Below are 23,166 nucleotides of genomic sequence, written 5' to 3' on the forward strand. Positions count from 1 at the left end.
GTAACAAGCAAACATGTCGACTCGATTCGTGTAATATTGACTTCGCTGACGCTAGAAAACCCGTGCTATATCGATGCCAGGGGCAACTCGTGTGCGGAGAACGAGACACAAGAAGGAGTGAGTCTCTCCACCGTATGAGAGGCAGTATCTAGCAGATACACACGGTAAAACATACGACTTGCGTTAGCTCATAAATTGCTACACGTCATCGTCTGCAAGCTAAAATGGACACATCTGCACTGCCAGTGAGGCGACACTTGTACTAACACCAGGTGGACGGCTGTGAGACGCGGAGATGAGCTGCGGCTTCTGGGCGCGACTGTAACGCTGCGCCCTGGATCAAATAGCACTGCACATTGCTGGTGACCCACGTGTTTAGTAGTGACGCAACTGCTAGGATGCAGCTGAACGTCCGCCTTTTGAGAGCGAGAAAATTTTCGCAGTCGGCAGGACTCGAACCTACGCTCCCAGAGGGAATCTGATTTCAAGTCAGACGCCTTAACCACTCGGCCACGACTGCCGGTGGCGGAAGCGACTCCCGACAACTGAAACCGCCATCTTTAGAAGCAATCTGATGGCAGAAAACGGCGTGGCCTCACTCTTTTCTGTAGGGTTTCCATTAGCCGTTGACGAAAGTGTATTAATTTTCGCCCAGACAGGGGACTTGAACCCAGGACCCTTTGGTTGAAAACCTAGCGCTCTACCGACTCAGCTATGCGGGCCCACGCACGAGCATTATCGTACAGCTGCGCGGTGCGCGAGTGATTCGTATGTCGTAATTACTGGCTTATGGCTCCGATGGCGACTTCACCGACTTCCCACTGACGCACCGCTGACGCTAGTTTTCTGTCGTCTTAAAACGATCGACATACCTCCAAGCAGCTGCGAGATCTTAAGAAAAGAAACGCTGCACCACTGCTTTGGCCGCACTCGAGTGATGGAAATTGCGATTCTTAAAAAGAAAATGAGATGTTCGCTCTGTCCATCACTTTCGAGCACATCTGTGAACTCACGATCTCAGCGACGGCTTTCTGCAGTCCCAGCGTCAGTGTCAGTGTGAGGTGAACCGATAGCCACAGTAAGCAGCGGTCGTCGCGAAAACTCAGTATTCTTAAAACGGAAAATTTTCGTCTTGTTGAGAATGGCGTCACTGGGTTTGCACCCGCATTCGCCCACGCATGTCACATGTGTGCGAAAATGTTTGCTCCTCTGTACGCAAAATCGCACGCAGCCGGTAGGATTCGAACCTACGCTCCCAGAGGGAATCTGATTTCGAGTCAGACGCCTTAACCACTCGGCCACGACTGCCGTTAGCGCGGTGTTCTCCCGACACATGCAACTGCTACCGTTTAAAGCACTGTGGTGTCAGTAAACGGCGTAACTGCATTATTTTCCGTAGCGTTTCCACCGCTACCAGACGAATCGCTACCAAAGTGTTAAAATTTCCGCCTCGACGGGGCCTTGAACCCTGGACCCTTAGGTTAAAAAGCCTAATGCTCTACCAACTGAGCTATCCGGGCTCAGACGAGGCTGCAAAACCTCCCACAATGCACAACTATACATTGACTCATGTCCTTTACTGTTGTTGCAATCGCTGTATGGGGCCGTTACTAATAAAACGTCGCCTACATGCTGTCTACAAACTTATCACGCTAAGCTCGTAACACACTCTCGAAGACTGCTGGCACACGACGATGCAACAACAAATTGCACTAGTTGTTACGCCTCATACGTCGGAGCAGAGAATTTACGTGTTTTGTCGACACTCACTGGGCAATTGGAAAAATTCACAAGCATTTCGAATGCAATGTTTCCCACGCTTTCGCTCATTTCACGGTTCCGTTGAAGACGTTCTTCACCACCTGACACAGAAAAAGGAATGCAGTCGGTAGGATATTTTTAATTCTTTTGCTTCTAGGGGAGTTAGTTGTCTAGTGAGTTCCTCTTATGGCATGCACTAGACAACCAGAACAGCTACAGGAGAGAGTCATTTTTGTTGTCAGCGGTAGTTGCATTATCACAAACGCAGAGTAATTCCATTGGCGTCGCATCAAAACGAATACCTGCCGAAACCCGGGATCGAACCAGGGACCTTTAGATCTTCAGTCTAAACGCTCTCCCAACTGAGCTATTTCGGCTGACGTCGAAGGTTGCCATTTGCATGTGTTCGTTAACCTCTGCCTCGTTGCCAATTTCACAGTCACCTTCGTCTGATAAGAACACAGGGGCGCTGAAAGGCGAGCAGCCGATGCAGTGAAGTTCCACACACATTTCTTCTTCTTCCGTCATCGTAAACAAGCAAACATGTCGACTCGATTCGTGTAATATTGACTTCGCTGACGCTAGAAAACCCGTGCTATATCGATGCCAGGGGCAACTCGTGTGCGGAGAACGAGACACAAGAAGGAGTGAGTCTCTCCACCGTATGAGAGGCAGTATCTAGCAGATACACACGGTAAAACATACGACTTGCGTTAGCTCATAAATTGCTACACGTCATCGTCCTGCAAGCTAAAATGGACACATCTGCACTGCCCAGTGAGGCGACACTTGTACTAACACCAGGTGGACGGCTGTGAGACGCGGAGATGAGCTGCGGCTTCTGGGCGCGACTGTAACGCTGCGCCCTGGATCAAATAGCACTGCACATTGCTGGTGACCCACGTGTTTAGTAGTGACGCAACTGCTAGGATGCAGCTGAACGTCCGCCTTTTGAGAGCGAGAAAATTTTCGCAGTCGGCAGGACTCGAACCTACGCTCCCAGAGGGAATCTGATTTCAAGTCAGGACGCCTTAACCACTCGGCCACGACTGCCGGTGGCGGAAGCGACTCCCGACAACTGAAACCGCCATCTTTAGAAGCAATCTGATGGCAGAAAACGGCGTGGCCTCACTCTTTTCTGTAGGGTTTCCATTAGCCGTTACGAAAGTGTATTAATTTTCGCCCAGACAGGGACTTGAACCCAGGACCCTTTGGTTGAAAACCTAGCGCTCTACCGACTCAGCTATGCGGGCCCACGCACGAGCATTATCGTACAGCTGGCGCGGTGCGCGAGTGATTCGTATGTCGTAATTACTGGCTATGGCTCCGATGGCGACTTCACCGACTTCCCACTGACGCACCGCTGACGCTAGTTTTCTGTCGTCTTAAAACGATCGACATACCTCCAAGCAGCTGCGAGATCTTAAGAAAAGAAACGCTGCACCACTGCTTTGGCCGCACTCGAGTGATGGAAATTGCGATTCTTAAAAAGAAAATGAGATGTTCGCTCTGTCCATCACTTTCGAGCACATCTGTGAACTCACGATCTCAGCGACGGCTTTCTGCAGTCCCAGCGTCAGTGTCAGTGTGAGGTGAACCGATAGCCACAGTAAGCAGCGGTCGTCGCGAAAACTCAGTATTCTTAAAACGGAAATTTTCGTCTTGTTGAGAATGGCGTCACTGGTTTGCACCCGCATTCGCCCACGCATGTCACATGTGTGCGAAAATGTTTGCTCCTCTGTACGCAAAATCGCACGCAGCCGGTAGGATTCGAACCTACGCTCCCAGAGGGAATCTGATTTCGAGTCAGACGCCTTAACCACTCGGCCACGACTGCCGTTAGCGCGGTGTTCTCCCGACACATGCAACTGCTACCGTTTAAAGCACTGTGGTGTCAGTAAACGGCGTAACTGCATTATTTTCCGTAGCGTTTCCACCGCTACCAGACGAATCGCTACCAAAGTGTTAAAATTTCCGCCTCGACGGGGCCTTGAACCCTGGACCCTTAGGTTAAAAGCCTAATGCTCTACCAACTGAGCTATCCGGGCTCAGACGAGGCTGCAAAACCTCCCACAATGCACAACTATACATTGACTCATGTCCTTTACTGTTGTGCAATCGCTGTATGGGGCCGTTACTAATAAAACGTCGCCTACATGCTGTCTACAAACTTATCACGCTAAGCTCGTAACACACTCTCGAAGACTGCTGGCACACGATGCAACAACAAATTGCACTAGTTGTTACGCCTCATACGTCGGAGCAGAGAATTTACGTGTTTTGTCGACACTCACTGGGCAATTGGAAAATTCACAAGCATTTCGAATGCAATGTTTCCCACGCTTTCGCTCATTTCACGGTTCCGTTGAAGACGTTCTTCACCACCTGACACAGAAAAAGGAATGCAGTCGGTAGGATATTTTTAATTCTTTTGCTTCTAGGGGAGTTAGTTGTCTAGTGAGTTCCTCTTATGGCATGCACTAGACAACCAGAACAGCTACAGGAGAGAGTCATTTTTGTTGTCAGCGGTAGTTGCATTATCACAAACGCAGAGTAATTCCATTGGCGTCGCATCAAAACGAATACCTGCCGAAACCCGGGATCGAACCAGGGACCTTTAGATCTTCAGTCTAACGCTCTCCCAACTGAGCTATTTCGGCTGACGTCGAAGGTTGCCATTTGCATGTGTTCGTTAACCTCTGCCTCGTTGCCAATTTCACAGTCACCTTCGTCTGATAAGACACAGGGGCGCTGAAAGGCGAGCAGCCGATGCAGTGAAGTTCCACACACATTTCTTCTTCTTCCGTCATCGTAACAAGCAAACATGTCGACTCGATTCGTGTAATATTGACTTCGCTGACGCTAGAAAACCCGTGCTATATCGATGCCAGGGGCAACTCGTGTGCGGAGAACGAGACACAAGAAGGAGTGAGTCTCTCCACCGTATGAGAGGCAGTATCTAGCAGATACACACGGTAAAACATACGACTTGCGTTAGCTCATAAATTGCTACACGTCATCGTCTGCAAGCTAAAATGGACACATCTGCACTGCCCAGTGAGGCGACACTTGTACTAACACCAGGTGGACGGCTGTGAGACGCGGAGATGAGCTGCGGCTTCTGGGCGCGACTGTAACGCTGCGCCCTGGATCAAATAGCACTGCACATTGCTGGTGACCCACGTGTTTAGTAGTGACGCAACTGCTAGGATGCAGCTGAACGTCCGCCTTTTGAGAGCGAGAAAATTTTCGCAGTCGGCAGGACTCGAACCTACGCTCCCAGAGGGAATCTGATTTCAAGTCAGACGCCTTAACCACTCGGCCACGACTGCCGGTGGCGGAAGCGACTCCCGACAACTGAAACCGCCATCTTTAGAAGCAATCTGATGGCAGAAAACGGCGTGGCCTCACTCTTTTCTGTAGGGTTTCCATTAGCCGTTACGAAAGTGTATTAATTTTCGCCCAGACAGGGACTTGAACCCAGGACCCTTTGGTTGAAAACCTAGCGCTCTACCGACTCAGCTATGCGGGCCCACGCACGAGCATTATCGTACAGCTGCGCGGTGCGCGAGTGATTCGTATGTCGTAATTACTGGCTTATGGCTCCGATGGCGACTTCACCGACTTCCCACTGACGCACCGCTGACGCTAGTTTTCTGTCGTCTTAAAACGATCGACATACCTCCAAGCAGCTGCGAGATCTTAAGAAAAGAAACGCTGCACCACTGCTTTGGCCGCACTCGAGTGATGGAAATTGCGATTCTTAAAAAGAAAATGAGATGTTCGCTCTGTCCATCACTTTCGAGCACATCTGTGAACTCACGATCTCAGCGACGGCTTTCTGCAGTCCCAGCGTCAGTGTCAGTGTGAGGTGAACCGATAGCCACAGTAAGCAGCGGTCGTCGCGAAAACTCAGTATTCTTAAAACGGAAATTTTCGTCTTGTTGAGAATGGCGTCACTGGTTTGCACCCGCATTCGCCCACGCATGTCACATGTGTGCGAAAATGTTTGCTCCTCTGTACGCAAAATCGCACGCAGCCGGTAGGATTCGAACCTACGCTCCCAGAGGGAATCTGATTTCGAGTCAGACGCCTTAACCACTCGGCCACGACTGCCGTTAGCGCGGTGTTCTCCCGACACATGCAACTGCTACCGTTTAAAGCACTGTGGTGTCAGTAAACGGCGTAACTGCATTATTTTCCGTAGCGTTTCCACCGCTACCAGACGAATCGCTACCAAAGTGTTAAAATTTCCGCCTCGACGGGGCCTTGAACCCTGGACCCTTAGGTTAAAAGCCTAATGCTCTACCAACTGAGCTATCCGGGCTCAGACGAGGCTGCAAAACCTCCCACAATGCACAACTATACATTGACTCATGTCCTTTACTGTTGTGCAATCGCTGTATGGGGCCGTTACTAATAAAACGTCGCCTACATGCTGTCTACAAACTTATCACGCTAAGCTCGTAACACACTCTCGAAGACTGCTGGCACACGATGCAACAACAAATTGCACTAGTTGTTACGCCTCATACGTCGGAGCAGAGAATTTACGTGTTTTGTCGACACTCACTGGGCAATTGGAAAATTCACAAGCATTTCGAATGCAATGTTTCCCACGCTTTCGCTCATTTCACGGTTCCGTTGAAGACGTTCTTCACCACCTGACACAGAAAAAGGAATGCAGTCGGTAGGATATTTTTAATTCTTTTGCTTCTAGGGGAGTTAGTTGTCTAGTGAGTTCCTCTTATGGCATGCACTAGACAACCAGAACAGCTACAGGAGAGAGTCATTTTTGTTGTCAGCGGTAGTTGCATTATCACAAACGCAGAGTAATTCCATTGGCGTCGCATCAAAACGAATACCTGCCGAAACCCGGGATCGAACCAGGGACCTTTAGATCTTCAGTCTAACGCTCTCCCAACTGAGCTATTTCGGCTGACGTCGAAGGTTGCCATTTGCATGTGTTCGTTAACCTCTGCCTCGTTGCCAATTTCACAGTCACCTTCGTCTGATAAGACACAGGGGCGCTGAAAGGCGAGCAGCCGATGCAGTGAAGTTCCACACACATTTCTTCTTCTTCCGTCATCGTAACAAGCAAACATGTCGACTCGATTCGTGTAATATTGACTTCGCTGACGCTAGAAAACCCGTGCTATATCGATGCCAGGGGCAACTCGTGTGCGGAGAACGAGACACAAGAAGGAGTGAGTCTCTCCACCGTATGAGAGGCAGTATCTAGCAGATACACACGGTAAAACATACGACTTGCGTTAGCTCATAAATTGCTACACGTCATCGTCTGCAAGCTAAAATGGACACATCTGCACTGCCCAGTGAGGCGACACTTGTACTAACACCAGGTGGACGGCTGTGAGACGCGGAGATGAGCTGCGGCTTCTGGGCGCGACTGTAACGCTGCGCCCTGGATCAAATAGCACTGCACATTGCTGGTGACCCACGTGTTTAGTAGTGACGCAACTGCTAGGATGCAGCTGAACGTCCGCCTTTTGAGAGCGAGAAAATTTTCGCAGTCGGCAGGACTCGAACCTACGCTCCCAGAGGGAATCTGATTTCAAGTCAGACGCCTTAACCACTCGGCCACGACTGCCGGTGGCGGAAGCGACTCCCGACAACTGAAACCGCCATCTTTAGAAGCAATCTGATGGCAGAAAACGGCGTGGCCTCACTCTTTTCTGTAGGGTTTCCATTAGCCGTTACGAAAGTGTATTAATTTTCGCCCAGACAGGGACTTGAACCCAGGACCCTTTGGTTGAAAACCTAGCGCTCTACCGACTCAGCTATGCGGGCCCACGCACGAGCATTATCGTACAGCTGCGCGGTGCGCGAGTGATTCGTATGTCGTAATTACTGGCTTATGGCTCCGATGGCGACTTCACCGACTTCCCACTGACGCACCGCTGACGCTAGTTTTCTGTCGTCTTAAAACGATCGACATACCTCCAAGCAGCTGCGAGATCTTAAGAAAAGAAACGCTGCACCACTGCTTTGGCCGCACTCGAGTGATGGAAATTGCGATTCTTAAAAAGAAAATGAAATGTTCGCTCTGTCCATCACTTTCGAGCACATCTGTGAACTCACGATCTCAGCGACGGCTTTCTGCAGTCCCAGCGTCAGTGTCAGTGTGAGGTGAACCGATAGCCACAGTAAGCAGCGGTCGTCGCGAAAACTCAGTATTCTTAAAACGGAAATTTTCGTCTTGTTGAGAATGGCGTCACTGGTTTGCACCCGCATTCGCCCACGCATGTCACATGTGTGCGAAAATGTTTGCTCCTCTGTACGCAAAATCGCACGCAGCCGGTAGGATTCGAACCTACGCTCCCAGAGGGAATCTGATTTCGAGTCAGACGCCTTAACCACTCGGCCACGACTGCCGTTAGCGCGGTGTTCTCCCGACACATGCAACTGCTACCGTTTAAAGCACTGTGGTGTCAGTAAACGGCGTAACTGCATTATTTTCCGTAGCGTTTCCACCGCTACCAGACGAATCGCTACCAAAGTGTTAAAATTTCCGCCTCGACGGGGCCTTGAACCCTGGACCCTTAGGTTAAAAGCCTAATGCTCTACCAACTGAGCTATCCGGGCTCAGACGAGGCTGCAAAACCTCCCACAATGCACAACTATACATTGACTCATGTCCTTTACTGTTGTGCAATCGCTGTATGGGGCCGTTACTAATAAAACGTCGCCTACATGCTGTCTACAAACTTATCACGCTAAGCTCGTAACACACTCTCGAAGACTGCTGGCACACGATGCAACAACAAATTGCACTAGTTGTTACGCCTCATACGTCGGAGCAGAGAATTTACGTGTTTTGTCGACACTCACTGGGCAATTGGAAAATTCACAAGCATTTCGAATGCAATGTTTCCCACGCTTTCGCTCATTTCACGGTTCCGTTGAAGACGTTCTTCACCACCTGACACAGAAAAAGGAATGCAGTCGGTAGGATATTTTTAATTCTTTTGCTTCTAGGGGAGTTAGTTGTCTAGTGAGTTCCTCTTATGGCATGCACTAGACAACCAGAACAGCTACAGGAGAGAGTCATTTTTGTTGTCAGCGGTAGTTGCATTATCACAAACGCAGAGTAATTCCATTGGCGTCGCATCAAAACGAATACCTGCCGAAACCCGGGATCGAACCAGGGACCTTTAGATCTTCAGTCTAACGCTCTCCCAACTGAGCTATTTCGGCTGACGTCGAAGGTTGCCATTTGCATGTGTTCGTTAACCTCTGCCTCGTTGCCAATTTCACAGTCACCTTCGTCTGATAAGACACAGGGGCGCTGAAAGGCGAGCAGCCGATGCAGTGAAGTTCCACACACATTTCTTCTTCTTCCGTCATCGTAACAAGCAAACATGTCGACTCGATTCGTGTAATATTGACTTCGCTGACGCTAGAAAACCCGTGCTATATCGATGCCAGGGGCAACTCGTGTGCGGAGAACGAGACACAAGAAGGAGTGAGTCTCTCCACCGTATGAGAGGCAGTATCTAGCAGATACACACGGTAAAACATACGACTTGCGTTAGCTCATAAATTGCTACACGTCATCGTCTGCAAGCTAAAATGGACACATCTGCACTGCCCAGTGAGGCGACACTTGTACTAACACCAGGTGGACGGCTGTGAGACGCGGAGATGAGCTGCGGCTTCTGGGCGCGACTGTAACGCTGCGCCCTGGATCAAATAGCACTGCACATTGCTGGTGACCCACGTGTTTAGTAGTGACGCAACTGCTAGGATGCAGCTGAACGTCCGCCTTTTGAGAGCGAGAAAATTTTCGCAGTCGGCAGGACTCGAACCTACGCTCCCAGAGGGAATCTGATTTCAAGTCAGACGCCTTAACCACTCGGCCACGACTGCCGGTGGCGGAAGCGACTCCCGACAACTGAAACCGCCATCTTTAGAAGCAATCTGATGGCAGAAAACGGCGTGGCCTCACTCTTTTCTGTAGGGTTTCCATTAGCCGTTACGAAAGTGTATTAATTTTCGCCCAGACAGGGACTTGAACCCAGGACCCTTTGGTTGAAAACCTAGCGCTCTACCGACTCAGCTATGCGGGCCCACGCACGAGCATTATCGTACAGCTGCGCGGTGCGCGAGTGATTCGTATGTCGTAATTACTGGCTTATGGCTCCGATGGCGACTTCACCGACTTCCCACTGACGCACCGCTGACGCTAGTTTTCTGTCGTCTTAAAACGATCGACATACCTCCAAGCAGCTGCGAGATCTTAAGAAAAGAAACGCTGCACCACTGCTTTGGCCGCACTCGAGTGATGGAAATTGCGATTCTTAAAAAGAAAATGAAATGTTCGCTCTGTCCATCACTTTCGAGCACATCTGTGAACTCACGATCTCAGCGACGGCTTTCTGCAGTCCCAGCGTCAGTGTCAGTGTGAGGTGAACCGATAGCCACAGTAAGCAGCGGTCGTCGCGAAAACTCAGTATTCTTAAAACGGAAATTTTCGTCTTGTTGAGAATGGCGTCACTGGTTTGCACCCGCATTCGCCCACGCATGTCACATGTGTGCGAAAATGTTTGCTCCTCTGTACGCAAAATCGCACGCAGCCGGTAGGATTCGAACCTACGCTCCCAGAGGGAATCTGATTTCGAGTCAGACGCCTTAACCACTCGGCCACGACTGCCGTTAGCGCGGTGTTCTCCCGACACATGCAACTGCTACCGTTTAAAGCACTGTGGTGTCAGTAAACGGCGTAACTGCATTATTTTCCGTAGCGTTTCCACCGCTACCAGACGAATCGCTACCAAAGTGTTAAAATTTCCGCCTCGACGGGGCCTTGAACCCTGGACCCTTAGGTTAAAAGCCTAATGCTCTACCAACTGAGCTATCCGGGCTCAGACGAGGCTGCAAAACCTCCCACAATGCACAACTATACATTGACTCATGTCCTTTACTGTTGTGCAATCGCTGTATGGGGCCGTTACTAATAAAACGTCGCCTACATGCTGTCTACAAACTTATCACGCTAAGCTCGTAACACACTCTCGAAGACTGCTGGCACACGATGCAACAACAAATTGCACTAGTTGTTACGCCTCATACGTCGGAGCAGAGAATTTACGTGTTTTGTCGACACTCACTGGGCAATTGGAAAATTCACAAGCATTTCGAATGCAATGTTTCCCACGCTTTCGCTCATTTCACGGTTCCGTTGAAGACGTTCTTCACCACCTGACACAGAAAAAGGAATGCAGTCGGTAGGATATTTTTAATTCTTTTGCTTCTAGGGGAGTTAGTTGTCTAGTGAGTTCCTCTTATGGCATGCACTAGACAACCAGAACAGCTACAGGAGAGAGTCATTTTTGTTGTCAGCGGTAGTTGCATTATCACAAACGCAGAGTAATTCCATTGGCGTCGCATCAAAACGAATACCTGCCGAAACCCGGGATCGAACCAGGGACCTTTAGATCTTCAGTCTAACGCTCTCCCAACTGAGCTATTTCGGCTGACGTCGAAGGTTGCCATTTGCATGTGTTCGTTAACCTCTGCCTCGTTGCCAATTTCACAGTCACCTTCGTCTGATAAGACACAGGGGCGCTGAAAGGCGAGCAGCCGATGCAGTGAAGTTCCACACACATTTCTTCTTCTTCCGTCATCGTAACAAGCAAACATGTCGACTCGATTCGTGTAATATTGACTTCGCTGACGCTAGAAAACCCGTGCTATATCGATGCCAGGGGCAACTCGTGTGCGGAGAACGAGACACAAGAAGGAGTGAGTCTCTCCACCGTATGAGAGGCAGTATCTAGCAGATACACACGGTAAAACATACGACTTGCGTTAGCTCATAAATTGCTACACGTCATCGTCTGCAAGCTAAAATGGACACATCTGCACTGCCCAGTGAGGCGACACTTGTACTAACACCAGGTGGACGGCTGTGAGACGCGGAGATGAGCTGCGGCTTCTGGGCGCGACTGTAACGCTGCGCCCTGGATCAAATAGCACTGCACATTGCTGGTGACCCACGTGTTTAGTAGTGACGCAACTGCTAGGATGCAGCTGAACGTCCGCCTTTTGAGAGCGAGAAAATTTTCGCAGTCGGCAGGACTCGAACCTACGCTCCCAGAGGGAATCTGATTTCAAGTCAGACGCCTTAACCACTCGGCCACGACTGCCGGTGGCGGAAGCGACTCCCGACAACTGAAACCGCCATCTTTAGAAGCAATCTGATGGCAGAAAACGGCGTGGCCTCACTCTTTTCTGTAGGGTTTCCATTAGCCGTTACGAAAGTGTATTAATTTTCGCCCAGACAGGGACTTGAACCCAGGACCCTTTGGTTGAAAACCTAGCGCTCTACCGACTCAGCTATGCGGGCCCACGCACGAGCATTATCGTACAGCTGCGCGGTGCGCGAGTGATTCGTATGTCGTAATTACTGGCTTATGGCTCCGATGGCGACTTCACCGACTTCCCACTGACGCACCGCTGACGCTAGTTTTCTGTCGTCTTAAAACGATCGACATACCTCCAAGCAGCTGCGAGATCTTAAGAAAAGAAACGCTGCACCACTGCTTTGGCCGCACTCGAGTGATGGAAATTGCGATTCTTAAAAAGAAAATGAAATGTTCGCTCTGTCCATCACTTTCGAGCACATCTGTGAACTCACGATCTCAGCGACGGCTTTCTGCAGTCCCAGCGTCAGTGTCAGTGTGAGGTGAACCGATAGCCACAGTAAGCAGCGGTCGTCGCGAAAACTCAGTATTCTTAAAACGGAAATTTTCGTCTTGTTGAGAATGGCGTCACTGGTTTGCACCCGCATTCGCCCACGCATGTCACATGTGTGCGAAAATGTTTGCTCCTCTGTACGCAAAATCGCACGCAGCCGGTAGGATTCGAACCTACGCTCCCAGAGGGAATCTGATTTCGAGTCAGACGCCTTAACCACTCGGCCACGACTGCCGTTAGCGCGGTGTTCTCCCGACACATGCAACTGCTACCGTTTAAAGCACTGTGGTGTCAGTAAACGGCGTAACTGCATTATTTTCCGTAGCGTTTCCACCGCTACCAGACGAATCGCTACCAAAGTGTTAAAATTTCCGCCTCGACGGGGCCTTGAACCCTGGACCCTTAGGTTAAAAGCCTAATGCTCTACCAACTGAGCTATCCGGGCTCAGACGAGGCTGCAAAACCTCCCACAATGCACAACTATACATTGACTCATGTCCTTTACTGTTGTGCAATCGCTGTATGGGGCCGTTACTAATAAAACGTCGCCTACATGCTGTCTACAAACTTATCACGCTAAGCTCGTAACACACTCTCGAAGACTGCTGGCACACGATGCAACAACAAATTGCACTAGTTGTTACGCCTCATACGTCGGAGCAGAGAATTTACGTGTTTTGTCGACACTCACTGGGCAATTGGAAAATTCACAAGCATTTCGAATGCAATGTTTCCCACGCTTTCGCTCATTTCACGGTTCCGTTGAAGACGTTCTTCACCACCTGACACAGAAAAAGGAATGCAGTCGGTAGGATATTTTTAATTCTTTTGCTTCTAGGGGAGTTAGTTGTCTAGTGAGTTCCTCTTATGGCATGCACTAGACAACCAGAACAGCTACAGGAGAGAGTCATTTTTGTTGTCAGCGGTAGTTGCATTATCACAAACGCAGAGTAATTCCATTGGCGTCGCATCAAAACGAATACCTGCCGAAACCCGGGATCGAACCAGGGACCTTTAGATCTTCAGTCTAACGCTCTCCCAACTGAGCTATTTCGGCTGACGTCGAAGGTTGCCATTTGCATGTGTTCGTTAACCTCTGCCTCGTTGCCAATTTCACAGTCACCTTCGTCTGATAAGACACAGGGGCGCTGAAAGGCGAGCAGCCGATGCAGTGAAGTTCCACACACATTTCTTCTTCTTCCGTCATCGTAACAAGCAAACATGTCGACTCGATTCGTGTAATATTGACTTCGCTGACGCTAGAAAACCCGTGCTATATCGATGCCAGGGGCAACTCGTGTGCGGAGAACGAGACACAAGAAGGAGTGAGTCTCTCCACCGTATGAGAGGCAGTATCTAGCAGATACACACGGTAAAACATACGACTTGCGTTAGCTCATAAATTGCTACACGTCATCGTCTGCAAGCTAAAATGGACACATCTGCACTGCCCAGTGAGGCGACACTTGTACTAACACCAGGTGGACGGCTGTGAGACGCGGAGATGAGCTGCGGCTTCTGGGCGCGACTGTAACGCTGCGCCCTGGATCAAATAGCACTGCACATTGCTGGTGACCCACGTGTTTAGTAGTGACGCAACTGCTAGGATGCAGCTGAACGTCCGCCTTTTGAGAGCGAGAAAATTTTCGCAGTCGGCAGGACTCGAACCTACGCTCCCAGAGGGAATCTGATTTCAAGTCAGACGCCTTAACCACTCGGCCACGACTGCCGGTGGCGGAAGCGACTCCCGACAACTGAAACCGCCATCTTTAGAAGCAATCTGATGGCAGAAAACGGCGTGGCCTCACTCTTTTCTGTAGGGTTTCCATTAGCCGTTACGAAAGTGTATTAATTTTCGCCCAGACAGGGACTTGAACCCAGGACCCTTTGGTTGAAAACCTAGCGCTCTACCGACTCAGCTATGCGGGCCCACGCACGAGCATTATCGTACAGCTGCGCGGTGCGCGAGTGATTCGTATGTCGTAATTACTGGCTTATGGCTCCGATGGCGACTTCACCGACTTCCCACTGACGCACCGCTGACGCTAGTTTTCTGTCGTCTTAAAACGATCGACATACCTCCAAGCAGCTGCGAGATCTTAAGAAAAGAAACGCTGCACCACTGCTTTGGCCGCACTCGAGTGATGGAAATTGCGATTCTTAAAAAGAAAATGAAATGTTCGCTCTGTCCATCACTTTCGAGCACATCTGTGAACTCACGATCTCAGCGACGGCTTTCTGCAGTCCCAGCGTCAGTGTCAGTGTGAGGTGAACCGATAGCCACAGTAAGCAGCGGTCGTCGCGAAAACTCAGTATTCTTAAAACGGAAATTTTCGTCTTGTTGAGAATGGCGTCACTGGTTTGCACCCGCATTCGCCCACGCATGTCACATGTGTGCGAAAATGTTTGCTCCTCTGTACGCAAAATCGCACGCAGCCGGTAGGATTCGAACCTACGCTCCCAGAGGGAATCTGATTTCGAGTCAGACGCCTTAACCACTCGGCCACGACTGCCGTTAGCGCGGTGTTCTCCCGACACATGCAACTGCTACCGTTTAAAGCACTGTGGTGTCAGTAAACGGCGTAACTGCATTATTTTCCGTAGCGTTTCCACCGCTACCAGACGAATCGCTACCAAAGTGTTAAAATTTCCGCCTCGACGGGGCCTTGAACCCTGGACCCTTAGGTTAAAAGCCTAATGCTCTACCAACTGAGCTATCCGGGCTCAGACGAGGCTGCAAAACCTCCCACAATGCACAACTATACATTGACTCATGTCCTTTACTGTTGTGCAATCGCTGTATGGGGCCGTTACTAATAAAACGTCGCCTACATGCTGTCTACAAACTTATCACGCTAAGCTCGTAACACACTCTCGAAGACTGCTGGCACACGATGCAACAACAAATTGCACTAGTTGTTACGCCTCATACGTCGGAGCAGAGAATTTACGTGTTTTGTCGACACTCACTGGGCAATTGGAAAATTCACAAGCATTTCGAATGCAATGTTTCCCACGCTTTCGCTCATTTCACGGTTCCGTTGAAGACGTTCTTCACCACCTGACACAGAAAAAGGAATGCAGTCGGTAGGATATTTTTAATTCTTTTGCTTCTAGGGGAGTTAGTTGTCTAGTGAGTTCCTCTTATGGCATGCACTAGACAACCAGAACAGCTACAGGAGAGAGTCATTTTTGTTGTCAGCGGTAGTTGCATTATCACAAACGCAGAGTAATTCCATTCGCGTCGCATCAAAACGAATACCTGCCGAAACCCGGGATCGAACCAGGGACCTTTAGATCTTCAGTCTAACGCTCTCCCAACTGAGCTATTTCGGCTGACGTCGAAGGTTGCCATTTGCATGTGTTCGTTAACCTCTGCCTCGTTGCCAATTTCACAGTCACCTTCGTCTGATAAGACACAGGGGCGCTGAAAGGCGAGCAGCCGATGCAGTGAAGTTCCACACACATTTCTTCTTCTTCCGTCATCGTAACAAGCAAACATGTCGACTCGATTCGTGTAATATTGACTTCGCTGACGCTAGAAAACCCGTGCTATATCGATGCCAGGGGCAACTCGTGTGCGGAGAACGAGACACAAGAAGGAGTGAGTCTCTCCACCGTATGAGAGGCAGTATCTAGCAGATACACACGGTAAAACATACGACTTGCGTTAGCTCATAAATTGCTACACGTCATCGTCTGCAAGCTAAAATGGACACATCTGCACTGCCCAGTGAGGCGACACTTGTACTAACACCAGGTGGACGGCTGTGAGACGCGGAGATGAGCTGCGGCTTCTGGGCGCGACTGTAACGCTGCGCCCTGGATCAAATAGCACTGCACATTGCTGGTGACCCACGTGTTTAGTAGTGACGCAACTGCTAGGATGCAGCTGAACGTCCGCCTTTTGAGAGCGAGAAAATTTTCGCAGTCGGCAGGACTCGAACCTACGCTCCCAGAGGGAATCTGATTTCAAGTCAGACGCCTTAACCACTCGGCCACGACTGCCGGTGGCGGAAGCGACTCCCGACAACTGAAACCGCCATCTTTAGAAGCAATCTGATGGCAGAAAACGGCGTGGCCTCACTCTTTTCTGTAGGGTTTCCATTAGCCGTTACGAAAGTGTATTAATTTTCGCCCAGACAGGGACTTGAACCCAGGACCCTTTGGTTGAAAACCTAGCGCTCTACCGACTCAGCTATGCGGGCCCACGCACGAGCATTATCGTACAGCTGCGCGGTGCGCGAGTGATTCGTATGTCGTAATTACTGGCTTATGGCTCCGATGGCGACTTCACCGACTTCCCACTGACGCACCGCTGACGCTAGTTTTCTGTCGTCTTAAAACGATCGACATACCTCCAAGCAGCTGCGAGATCTTAAGAAAAGAAACGCTGCACCACTGCTTTGGCCGCACTCGAGTGATGGAAATTGCGATTCTTAAAAAGAAAATGAAATGTTCGCTCTGTCCATCACTTTCGAGCACATCTGTGAACTCACGATCTCAGCGACGGCTTTCTGCAGTCCCAGCGTCAGTGTCAGTGTGAGGTGAACCGATAGCCACAGTAAGCAGCGGTCGTCGCGAAAACTCAGTATTCTTAAAACGGAAATTTTCGTCTTGTTGAGAATGGCGTCACTGGTTTGCACCCGCATTCGCCCACGCATGTCACATGTGTGCGAAAATGTTTGCTCCTCTGTACGCAAAATCGCACGCAGCCGGTAGGATTCGAACCTACGCTCCCAGAGGGAATCTGATTTCGAGTCAGACGCCTTAACCACTCGGCCACGACTGCCGTTAGCGCGGTGTTCTCCCGACACATGCAACTGCTACCGTTTAAAGCACTGTGGTGTCAGTAAACGGCGTAACTGCATTATTTTCCGTAGCGTTTCCACCGCTACCAGACGAATCGCTACCAAAGTGTTAAAATTTCCGCCTCGACGGGGCCTTGAACCCTGGACCCTTAGGTTAAAAAGCCTAATGCTCTACCAACTGAGCTATCCGGGCTCAGACGAGGCTGCAAAACCTCCCACAATGCACAACTATACATTGACTCATGTCCTTTACTGTTGTGCAATCGCTGTATGGGGCCGTTACTAATAAAACGTCGCCTACATGCTGTCTACAAACTTATCACGCTAAGCTCGTAACACACTCTCGAAGACTGCTGGCACACGATGCAACAACAAATTGCACTAGTTGTTACGCCTCATACGTCGGAGCAGAGAATTTACGTGTTTTGTCGACACTCACTGGGCAATTGGAAAATTCACAAGCATTTCGAATGCAATGTTTCCCACGCTTTCGCTCATTTCACGGTTCCGTTGAAGACGTTCTTCACCACCTGACACAGAAAAAGGAATGCAGTCGGTAGGATATTTTTAATTCTTTTGCTTCTAGGGGAGTTAGTTGTCTAGTGAGTTCCTCTTATGGCATGCACTAGACAACCAGAACAGCTACAGGAGAGAGTCATTTTTGTTGTCAGCGGTAGTTGCATTATCACAAACGCAGAGTAATTCCATTGGCGTCGCATCAAAACGAATACCTGCCGAAACCCGGGATCGAACCAGGGACCTTTAGATCTTCAGTCTAACGCTCTCCCAACTGAGCTATTTCGGCTGACGTCGAAGGTTGCCATTTGCATGTGTTCGTTAACCTCTGCCTCGTTGCCAATTTCACAGTCACCTTCGTCTGATAAGACACAGGGGCGCTGAAAGGCGAGCAGCCGATGCAGTGAAGTTCCACACACATTTCTTCTTCTTCCGTCATCGTAACAAGCAAACATGTCGACTCGATTCGTGTAATATTGACTTCGCTGACGCTAGAAAACCCGTGCTATATCGATGCCAGGGGCAACTCGTGTGCGGAGAACGAGACACAAGAAGGAGTGAGTCTCTCCACCGTATGAGAGGCAGTATCTAGCAGATACACACGGTAAAACATACGACTTGCGTTAGCTCATAAATTGCTACACGTCATCGTCTGCAAGCTAAAATGGACACATCTGCACTGCCCAGTGAGGCGACACTTGTACTAACACCAGGTGGACGGCTGTGAGACGCGGAGATGAGCTGCGGCTTCTGGGCGCGACTGTAACGCTGCGCCCTGGATCAAATAGCACTGCACATTGCTGGTGACCCACGTGTTTAGTAGTGACGCAACTGCTAGGATGCAGCTGAACGTCCGCCTTTTGAGAGCGAGAAAATTTTCGCAGTCGGCAGGACTCGAACCTACGCTCCCAGAGGGAATCTGATTTCAAGTCAGACGCCTTAACCACTCGGCCACGACTGCCGGTGGCGGAAGCGACTCCCGACAACTGAAACCGCCATCTTTAGAAGCAATCTGATGGCAGAAAACGGCGTGGCCTCACTCTTTTCTGTAGGGTTTCCATTAGCCGTTACGAAAGTGTATTAATTTTCGCCCAGACAGGGACTTGAACCCAGGACCCTTTGGTTGAAAACCTAGCGCTCTACCGACTCAGCTATGCGGGCCCACGCACGAGCATTATCGTACAGCTGCGCGGTGCGCGAGTGATTCGTATGTCGTAATTACTGGCTTATGGCTCCGATGGCGACTTCACCGACTTCCCACTGACGCACCGCTGACGCTAGTTTTCTGTCGTCTTAAAACGATCGACATACCTCCAAGCAGCTGCGAGATCTTAAGAAAAGAAACGCTGCACCACTGCTTTGGCCGCACTCGAGTGATGGAAATTGCGATTCTTAAAAAGAAAATGAAATGTTCGCTCTGTCCATCACTTTCGAGCACATCTGTGAACTCACGATCTCAGCGACGGCTTTCTGCAGTCCCAGCGTCAGTGTCAGTGTGAGGTGAACCGATAGCCACAGTAAGCAGCGGTCGTCGCGAAAACTCAGTATTCTTAAAACGGAAATTTTCGTCTTGTTGAGAATGGCGTCACTGGTTTGCACCCGCATTCGCCCACGCATGTCACATGTGTGCGAAAATGTTTGCTCCTCTGTACGCAAAATCGCACGCAGCCGGTAGGATTCGAACCTACGCTCCCAGAGGGAATCTGATTTCGAGTCAGACGCCTTAACCACTCGGCCACGACTGCCGTTAGCGCGGTGTTCTCCCGACACATGCAACTGCTACCGTTTAAAGCACTGTGGTGTCAGTAAACGGCGTAACTGCATTATTTTCCGTAGCGTTTCCACCGCTACCAGACGAATCGCTACCAAAGTGTTAAAATTTCCGCCTCGACGGGGCCTTGAACCCTGGACCCTTAGATTAAAAGCCTAATGCTCTACCAACTGAGCTATCCGGGCTCAGACGAGGCTGCAAAACCTCCCACAATGCACAACTATACATTGACTCATGTCCTTTACTGTTGTGCAATCGCTGTATGGGGCCGTTACTAATAAAACGTCGCCTACATGCTGTCTACAAACTTATCACGCTAAGCTCGTAACACACTCTCGAAGACTGCTGGCACACGATGCAACAACAAATTGCACTAGTTGTTACGCCTCATACGTCGGAGCAGAGAATTTACGTGTTTTGTCGACACTCACTGGGCAATTGGAAAATTCACAAGCATTTCGAATGCAATGTTTCCCACGCTTTCGCTCATTTCACGGTTCCGTTGAAGACGTTCTTCACCACCTGACACAGAAAAAGGAATGCAGTCGGTAGGATATTTTTAATTCTTTTGCTTCTAGGGGAGTTAGTTGTCTAGTGAGTTCCTCTTATGGCATGCACTAGACAACCAGAACAGCTACAGGAGAGAGTCATTTTTGTTGTCAGCGGTAGTTGCATTATCACAAACGCAGAGTAATTCCATTGGCGTCGCATCAAAACGAATACCTGCCGAAACCCGGGATCGAACCAGGGACCTTTAGATCTTCAGTCTAACGCTCTCCCAACTGAGCTATTTCGGCTGACGTCGAAGGTTGCCATTTGCATGTGTTCGTTAACCTCTGCCTCGTTGCCAATTTCACAGTCACCTTCGTCTGATAAGACACAGGGGCGCTGAAAGGCGAGCAGCCGATGCAGTGAAGTTCCACACACATTTCTTCTTCTTCCGTCATCGTAACAAGCAAACATGTCGACTCGATTCGTGTAATATTGACTTCGCTGACGCTAGAAAACCCGTGCTATATCGATGCCAGGGGCAACTCGTGTGCGGAGAACGAGACACAAGAAGGAGTGAGTCTCTCCACCGTATGAGAGGCAGTATCTAGCAGATACACACGGTAAAACATACGACTTGCGTTAGCTCATAAATTGCTACACGTCATCGTCTGCAAGCTAAAATGGACACATCTGCACTGCCCAGTGAGGCGACACTTGTACTAACACCAGGTGGACGGCTGTGAGACGCGGAGATGAGCTGCGGCTTCTGGGCGCGACTGTAACGCTGCGCCCTGGATCAAATAGCACTGCACATTGCTGGTGACCCACGTGTTTAGTAGTGACGCAACTGCTAGGATGCAGCTGAACGTCCGCCTTTTGAGAGCGAGAAAATTTTCGCAGTCGGCAGGACTCGAACCTACGCTCCCAGAGGGAATCTGATTTCAAGTCAGACGCCTTAACCACTCGGCCACGACTGCCGGTGGCGGAAGCGACTCCCGACAACTGAAACCGCCATCTTTAGAAGCAATCTGATGGCAGAAAACGGCGTGGCCTCACTCTTTTCTGTAGGGTTTCCATTAGCCGTTACGAAAGTGTATTAATTTTCGCCCAGACAGGGACTTGAACCCAGGACCCTTTGGTTGAAAACCTAGCGCTCTACCGACTCAGCTATGCGGGCCCACGCACGAGCATTATCGTACAGCTGCGCGGTGCGCGAGTGATTCGTATGTCGTAATTACTGGCTTATGGCTCCGATGGCGACTTCACCGACTTCCCACTGACGCACCGCTGACGCTAGTTTTCTGTCGTCTTAAAACGATCGACATACCTCCAAGCAGCTGCGAGATCTTAAGAAAAGAAACGCTGCACCACTGCTTTGGCCGCACTCGAGTGATGGAAATTGCGATTCTTAAAAAGAAAATGAAATGTTCGCTCTGTCCATCACTTTCGAGCACATCTGTGAACTCACGATCTCAGCGACGGCTTTCTGCAGTCCCAGCGTCAGTGTCAGTGTGAGGTGAACCGATAGCCACAGTAAGCAGCGGTCGTCGCGAAAACTCAGTATTCTTAAAACGGAAATTTTCGTCTTGTTGAGAATGGCGTCACTGGTTTGCACCCGCATTCGCCCACGCATGTCACATGTGTGCGAAAATGTTTGCTCCTCTGTACGCAAAATCGCACGCAGCCGGTAGGATTCGAACCTACGCTCCCAGAGGGAATCTGATTTCGAGTCAGACGCCTTAACCACTCGGCCACGACTGCCGTTAGCGCGGTGTTCTCCCGACACATGCAACTGCTACCGTTTAAAGCACTGTGGTGTCAGTAAACGGCGTAACTGCATTATTTTCCGTAGCGTTTCCACCGCTACCAGACGAATCGCTACCAAAGTGTTAAAATTTCCGCCTCGACGGGGCCTTGAACCCTGGACCCTTAGGTTAAAAGCCTAATGCTCTACCAACTGAGCTATCCGGGCTCAGACGAGGCTGCAAAACCTCCCACAATGCACAACTATACATTGACTCATGTCCTTTACTGTTGTGCAATCGCTGTATGGGGCCGTTACTAATAAAACGTCGCCTACATGCTGTCTACAAACTTATCACGCTAAGCTCGTAACACACTCTCGAAGACTGCTGGCACACGATGCAACAACAAATTGCACTAGTTGTTACGCCTCATACGTCGGAGCAGAGAATTTACGTGTTTTGTCGACACTCACTGGGCAATTGGAAAATTCACAAGCATTTCGAATGCAATGTTTCCCACGCTTTCGCTCATTTCACGGTTCCGTTGAAGACGTTCTTCACCACCTGACACAGAAAAAGGAATGCAGTCGGTAGGATATTTTTAATTCTTTTGCTTCTAGGGGAGTTAGTTGTCTAGTGAGTTCCTCTTATGGCATGCACTAGACAACCAGAACAGCTACAGGAGAGAGTCATTTTTGTTGTCAGCGGTAGTTGCATTATCACAAACGCAGAGTAATTCCATTGGCGTCGCATCAAAACGAATACCTGCCGAAACCCGGGATCGAACCAGGGACCTTTAGATCTTCAGTCTAACGCTCTCCCAACTGAGCTATTTCGGCTGACGTCGAAGGTTGCCATTTGCATGTGTTCGTTAACCTCTGCCTCGTTGCCAATTTCACAGTCACCTTCGTCTGATAAGACACAGGGGCGCTGAAAGGCGAGCAGCCGATGCAGTGAAGTTCCACACACATTTCTTCTTCTTCCGTCATCGTAACAAGCAAACATGTCGACTCGATTCGTGTAATATTGACTTCGCTGACGCTAGAAAACCCGTGCTATATCGATGCCAGGGGCAACTCGTGTGCGGAGAACGAGACACAAGAAGGAGTGAGTCTCTCCACCGTATGAGAGGCAGTATCTAGCAGATACACACGGTAAAACATACGACTTGCGTTAGCTCATAAATTGCTACACGTCATCGTCTGCAAGCTAAAATGGACACATCTGCACTGCCCAGTGAGGCGACACTTGTACTAACACCAGGTGGACGGCTGTGAGACGCGGAGATGAGCTGCGGCTTCTGGGCGCGACTGTAACGCTGCGCCCTGGATCAAATAGCACTGCACATTGC

At 49.9% G+C, this 23,166-nt stretch overlaps 38 non-coding genes across 38 annotated transcripts; all 38 read right to left on the bottom strand.

The window, feature by feature from the left end:
* Window positions 1–438: 438 nt before the first annotated feature.
* Trnas-uga (transfer RNA serine (anticodon UGA)) lies at window positions 439–520 on the bottom strand. Its single transcript has one exon. It is a non-coding gene; the product is annotated as a tRNA-Ser (tRNA).
* Window positions 521–1,226: 706 nt separating this feature from the next.
* Trnas-cga (transfer RNA serine (anticodon CGA)) lies at window positions 1,227–1,308 on the bottom strand. Its single transcript has one exon. It is a non-coding gene; the product is annotated as a tRNA-Ser (tRNA).
* A 756-nt stretch (window positions 1,309–2,064) lies between these two features.
* On the bottom strand, window positions 2,065–2,138 carry Trnaf-gaa (transfer RNA phenylalanine (anticodon GAA)). The gene has a single exon. It is a non-coding gene; the product is annotated as a tRNA-Phe (tRNA).
* Window positions 2,139–2,731: 593 nt separating this feature from the next.
* Trnas-uga (transfer RNA serine (anticodon UGA)) lies at window positions 2,732–2,814 on the bottom strand. Its single transcript has one exon. It is a non-coding gene; the product is annotated as a tRNA-Ser (tRNA).
* Window positions 2,815–3,516: 702 nt separating this feature from the next.
* Trnas-cga (transfer RNA serine (anticodon CGA)) lies at window positions 3,517–3,598 on the bottom strand. Its single transcript has one exon. It is a non-coding gene; the product is annotated as a tRNA-Ser (tRNA).
* Window positions 3,599–3,736: 138 nt separating this feature from the next.
* On the bottom strand, window positions 3,737–3,809 carry Trnak-uuu (transfer RNA lysine (anticodon UUU)). Its single transcript has one exon. It is a non-coding gene; the product is annotated as a tRNA-Lys (tRNA).
* A 539-nt stretch (window positions 3,810–4,348) lies between these two features.
* Window positions 4,349–4,421, bottom strand: Trnaf-gaa (transfer RNA phenylalanine (anticodon GAA)). The gene has a single exon. It is a non-coding gene; the product is annotated as a tRNA-Phe (tRNA).
* A 590-nt stretch (window positions 4,422–5,011) lies between these two features.
* Trnas-uga (transfer RNA serine (anticodon UGA)) lies at window positions 5,012–5,093 on the bottom strand. The gene has a single exon. It is a non-coding gene; the product is annotated as a tRNA-Ser (tRNA).
* Window positions 5,094–5,795: 702 nt separating this feature from the next.
* Window positions 5,796–5,877, bottom strand: Trnas-cga (transfer RNA serine (anticodon CGA)). The gene has a single exon. It is a non-coding gene; the product is annotated as a tRNA-Ser (tRNA).
* Window positions 5,878–6,015: 138 nt separating this feature from the next.
* Window positions 6,016–6,088, bottom strand: Trnak-uuu (transfer RNA lysine (anticodon UUU)). The gene has a single exon. It is a non-coding gene; the product is annotated as a tRNA-Lys (tRNA).
* Window positions 6,089–6,627: 539 nt separating this feature from the next.
* Window positions 6,628–6,700, bottom strand: Trnaf-gaa (transfer RNA phenylalanine (anticodon GAA)). The gene has a single exon. It is a non-coding gene; the product is annotated as a tRNA-Phe (tRNA).
* A 590-nt stretch (window positions 6,701–7,290) lies between these two features.
* Trnas-uga (transfer RNA serine (anticodon UGA)) lies at window positions 7,291–7,372 on the bottom strand. Its single transcript has one exon. It is a non-coding gene; the product is annotated as a tRNA-Ser (tRNA).
* Window positions 7,373–8,074: 702 nt separating this feature from the next.
* On the bottom strand, window positions 8,075–8,156 carry Trnas-cga (transfer RNA serine (anticodon CGA)). Its single transcript has one exon. It is a non-coding gene; the product is annotated as a tRNA-Ser (tRNA).
* A 138-nt stretch (window positions 8,157–8,294) lies between these two features.
* Trnak-uuu (transfer RNA lysine (anticodon UUU)) lies at window positions 8,295–8,367 on the bottom strand. The gene has a single exon. It is a non-coding gene; the product is annotated as a tRNA-Lys (tRNA).
* Window positions 8,368–8,906: 539 nt separating this feature from the next.
* On the bottom strand, window positions 8,907–8,979 carry Trnaf-gaa (transfer RNA phenylalanine (anticodon GAA)). The gene has a single exon. It is a non-coding gene; the product is annotated as a tRNA-Phe (tRNA).
* Window positions 8,980–9,569: 590 nt separating this feature from the next.
* Window positions 9,570–9,651, bottom strand: Trnas-uga (transfer RNA serine (anticodon UGA)). The gene has a single exon. It is a non-coding gene; the product is annotated as a tRNA-Ser (tRNA).
* A 702-nt stretch (window positions 9,652–10,353) lies between these two features.
* Window positions 10,354–10,435, bottom strand: Trnas-cga (transfer RNA serine (anticodon CGA)). Its single transcript has one exon. It is a non-coding gene; the product is annotated as a tRNA-Ser (tRNA).
* Window positions 10,436–10,573: 138 nt separating this feature from the next.
* On the bottom strand, window positions 10,574–10,646 carry Trnak-uuu (transfer RNA lysine (anticodon UUU)). The gene has a single exon. It is a non-coding gene; the product is annotated as a tRNA-Lys (tRNA).
* A 539-nt stretch (window positions 10,647–11,185) lies between these two features.
* On the bottom strand, window positions 11,186–11,258 carry Trnaf-gaa (transfer RNA phenylalanine (anticodon GAA)). Its single transcript has one exon. It is a non-coding gene; the product is annotated as a tRNA-Phe (tRNA).
* Window positions 11,259–11,848: 590 nt separating this feature from the next.
* Trnas-uga (transfer RNA serine (anticodon UGA)) lies at window positions 11,849–11,930 on the bottom strand. The gene has a single exon. It is a non-coding gene; the product is annotated as a tRNA-Ser (tRNA).
* A 702-nt stretch (window positions 11,931–12,632) lies between these two features.
* Window positions 12,633–12,714, bottom strand: Trnas-cga (transfer RNA serine (anticodon CGA)). Its single transcript has one exon. It is a non-coding gene; the product is annotated as a tRNA-Ser (tRNA).
* Window positions 12,715–12,852: 138 nt separating this feature from the next.
* Window positions 12,853–12,925, bottom strand: Trnak-uuu (transfer RNA lysine (anticodon UUU)). Its single transcript has one exon. It is a non-coding gene; the product is annotated as a tRNA-Lys (tRNA).
* A 539-nt stretch (window positions 12,926–13,464) lies between these two features.
* On the bottom strand, window positions 13,465–13,537 carry Trnaf-gaa (transfer RNA phenylalanine (anticodon GAA)). Its single transcript has one exon. It is a non-coding gene; the product is annotated as a tRNA-Phe (tRNA).
* Window positions 13,538–14,127: 590 nt separating this feature from the next.
* On the bottom strand, window positions 14,128–14,209 carry Trnas-uga (transfer RNA serine (anticodon UGA)). The gene has a single exon. It is a non-coding gene; the product is annotated as a tRNA-Ser (tRNA).
* A 702-nt stretch (window positions 14,210–14,911) lies between these two features.
* Trnas-cga (transfer RNA serine (anticodon CGA)) lies at window positions 14,912–14,993 on the bottom strand. Its single transcript has one exon. It is a non-coding gene; the product is annotated as a tRNA-Ser (tRNA).
* Window positions 14,994–15,131: 138 nt separating this feature from the next.
* On the bottom strand, window positions 15,132–15,204 carry Trnak-uuu (transfer RNA lysine (anticodon UUU)). Its single transcript has one exon. It is a non-coding gene; the product is annotated as a tRNA-Lys (tRNA).
* Window positions 15,205–15,743: 539 nt separating this feature from the next.
* On the bottom strand, window positions 15,744–15,816 carry Trnaf-gaa (transfer RNA phenylalanine (anticodon GAA)). The gene has a single exon. It is a non-coding gene; the product is annotated as a tRNA-Phe (tRNA).
* A 590-nt stretch (window positions 15,817–16,406) lies between these two features.
* On the bottom strand, window positions 16,407–16,488 carry Trnas-uga (transfer RNA serine (anticodon UGA)). Its single transcript has one exon. It is a non-coding gene; the product is annotated as a tRNA-Ser (tRNA).
* Window positions 16,489–17,190: 702 nt separating this feature from the next.
* On the bottom strand, window positions 17,191–17,272 carry Trnas-cga (transfer RNA serine (anticodon CGA)). Its single transcript has one exon. It is a non-coding gene; the product is annotated as a tRNA-Ser (tRNA).
* A 751-nt stretch (window positions 17,273–18,023) lies between these two features.
* On the bottom strand, window positions 18,024–18,096 carry Trnaf-gaa (transfer RNA phenylalanine (anticodon GAA)). Its single transcript has one exon. It is a non-coding gene; the product is annotated as a tRNA-Phe (tRNA).
* Window positions 18,097–18,686: 590 nt separating this feature from the next.
* Trnas-uga (transfer RNA serine (anticodon UGA)) lies at window positions 18,687–18,768 on the bottom strand. The gene has a single exon. It is a non-coding gene; the product is annotated as a tRNA-Ser (tRNA).
* A 702-nt stretch (window positions 18,769–19,470) lies between these two features.
* On the bottom strand, window positions 19,471–19,552 carry Trnas-cga (transfer RNA serine (anticodon CGA)). Its single transcript has one exon. It is a non-coding gene; the product is annotated as a tRNA-Ser (tRNA).
* Window positions 19,553–19,690: 138 nt separating this feature from the next.
* Window positions 19,691–19,763, bottom strand: Trnak-uuu (transfer RNA lysine (anticodon UUU)). The gene has a single exon. It is a non-coding gene; the product is annotated as a tRNA-Lys (tRNA).
* A 539-nt stretch (window positions 19,764–20,302) lies between these two features.
* Trnaf-gaa (transfer RNA phenylalanine (anticodon GAA)) lies at window positions 20,303–20,375 on the bottom strand. Its single transcript has one exon. It is a non-coding gene; the product is annotated as a tRNA-Phe (tRNA).
* A 590-nt stretch (window positions 20,376–20,965) lies between these two features.
* Trnas-uga (transfer RNA serine (anticodon UGA)) lies at window positions 20,966–21,047 on the bottom strand. Its single transcript has one exon. It is a non-coding gene; the product is annotated as a tRNA-Ser (tRNA).
* A 702-nt stretch (window positions 21,048–21,749) lies between these two features.
* On the bottom strand, window positions 21,750–21,831 carry Trnas-cga (transfer RNA serine (anticodon CGA)). The gene has a single exon. It is a non-coding gene; the product is annotated as a tRNA-Ser (tRNA).
* Window positions 21,832–21,969: 138 nt separating this feature from the next.
* On the bottom strand, window positions 21,970–22,042 carry Trnak-uuu (transfer RNA lysine (anticodon UUU)). Its single transcript has one exon. It is a non-coding gene; the product is annotated as a tRNA-Lys (tRNA).
* Window positions 22,043–22,581: 539 nt separating this feature from the next.
* Trnaf-gaa (transfer RNA phenylalanine (anticodon GAA)) lies at window positions 22,582–22,654 on the bottom strand. Its single transcript has one exon. It is a non-coding gene; the product is annotated as a tRNA-Phe (tRNA).
* Window positions 22,655–23,166: the final 512 nt, after the last annotated feature.

Source organism: Schistocerca serialis, unplaced genomic scaffold (assembly GCF_023864345.2).
Source record: "Schistocerca serialis cubense isolate TAMUIC-IGC-003099 unplaced genomic scaffold, iqSchSeri2.2 HiC_scaffold_1024, whole genome shotgun sequence".
NCBI lineage: Eukaryota > Metazoa > Arthropoda > Insecta > Orthoptera > Acrididae > Schistocerca > Schistocerca serialis.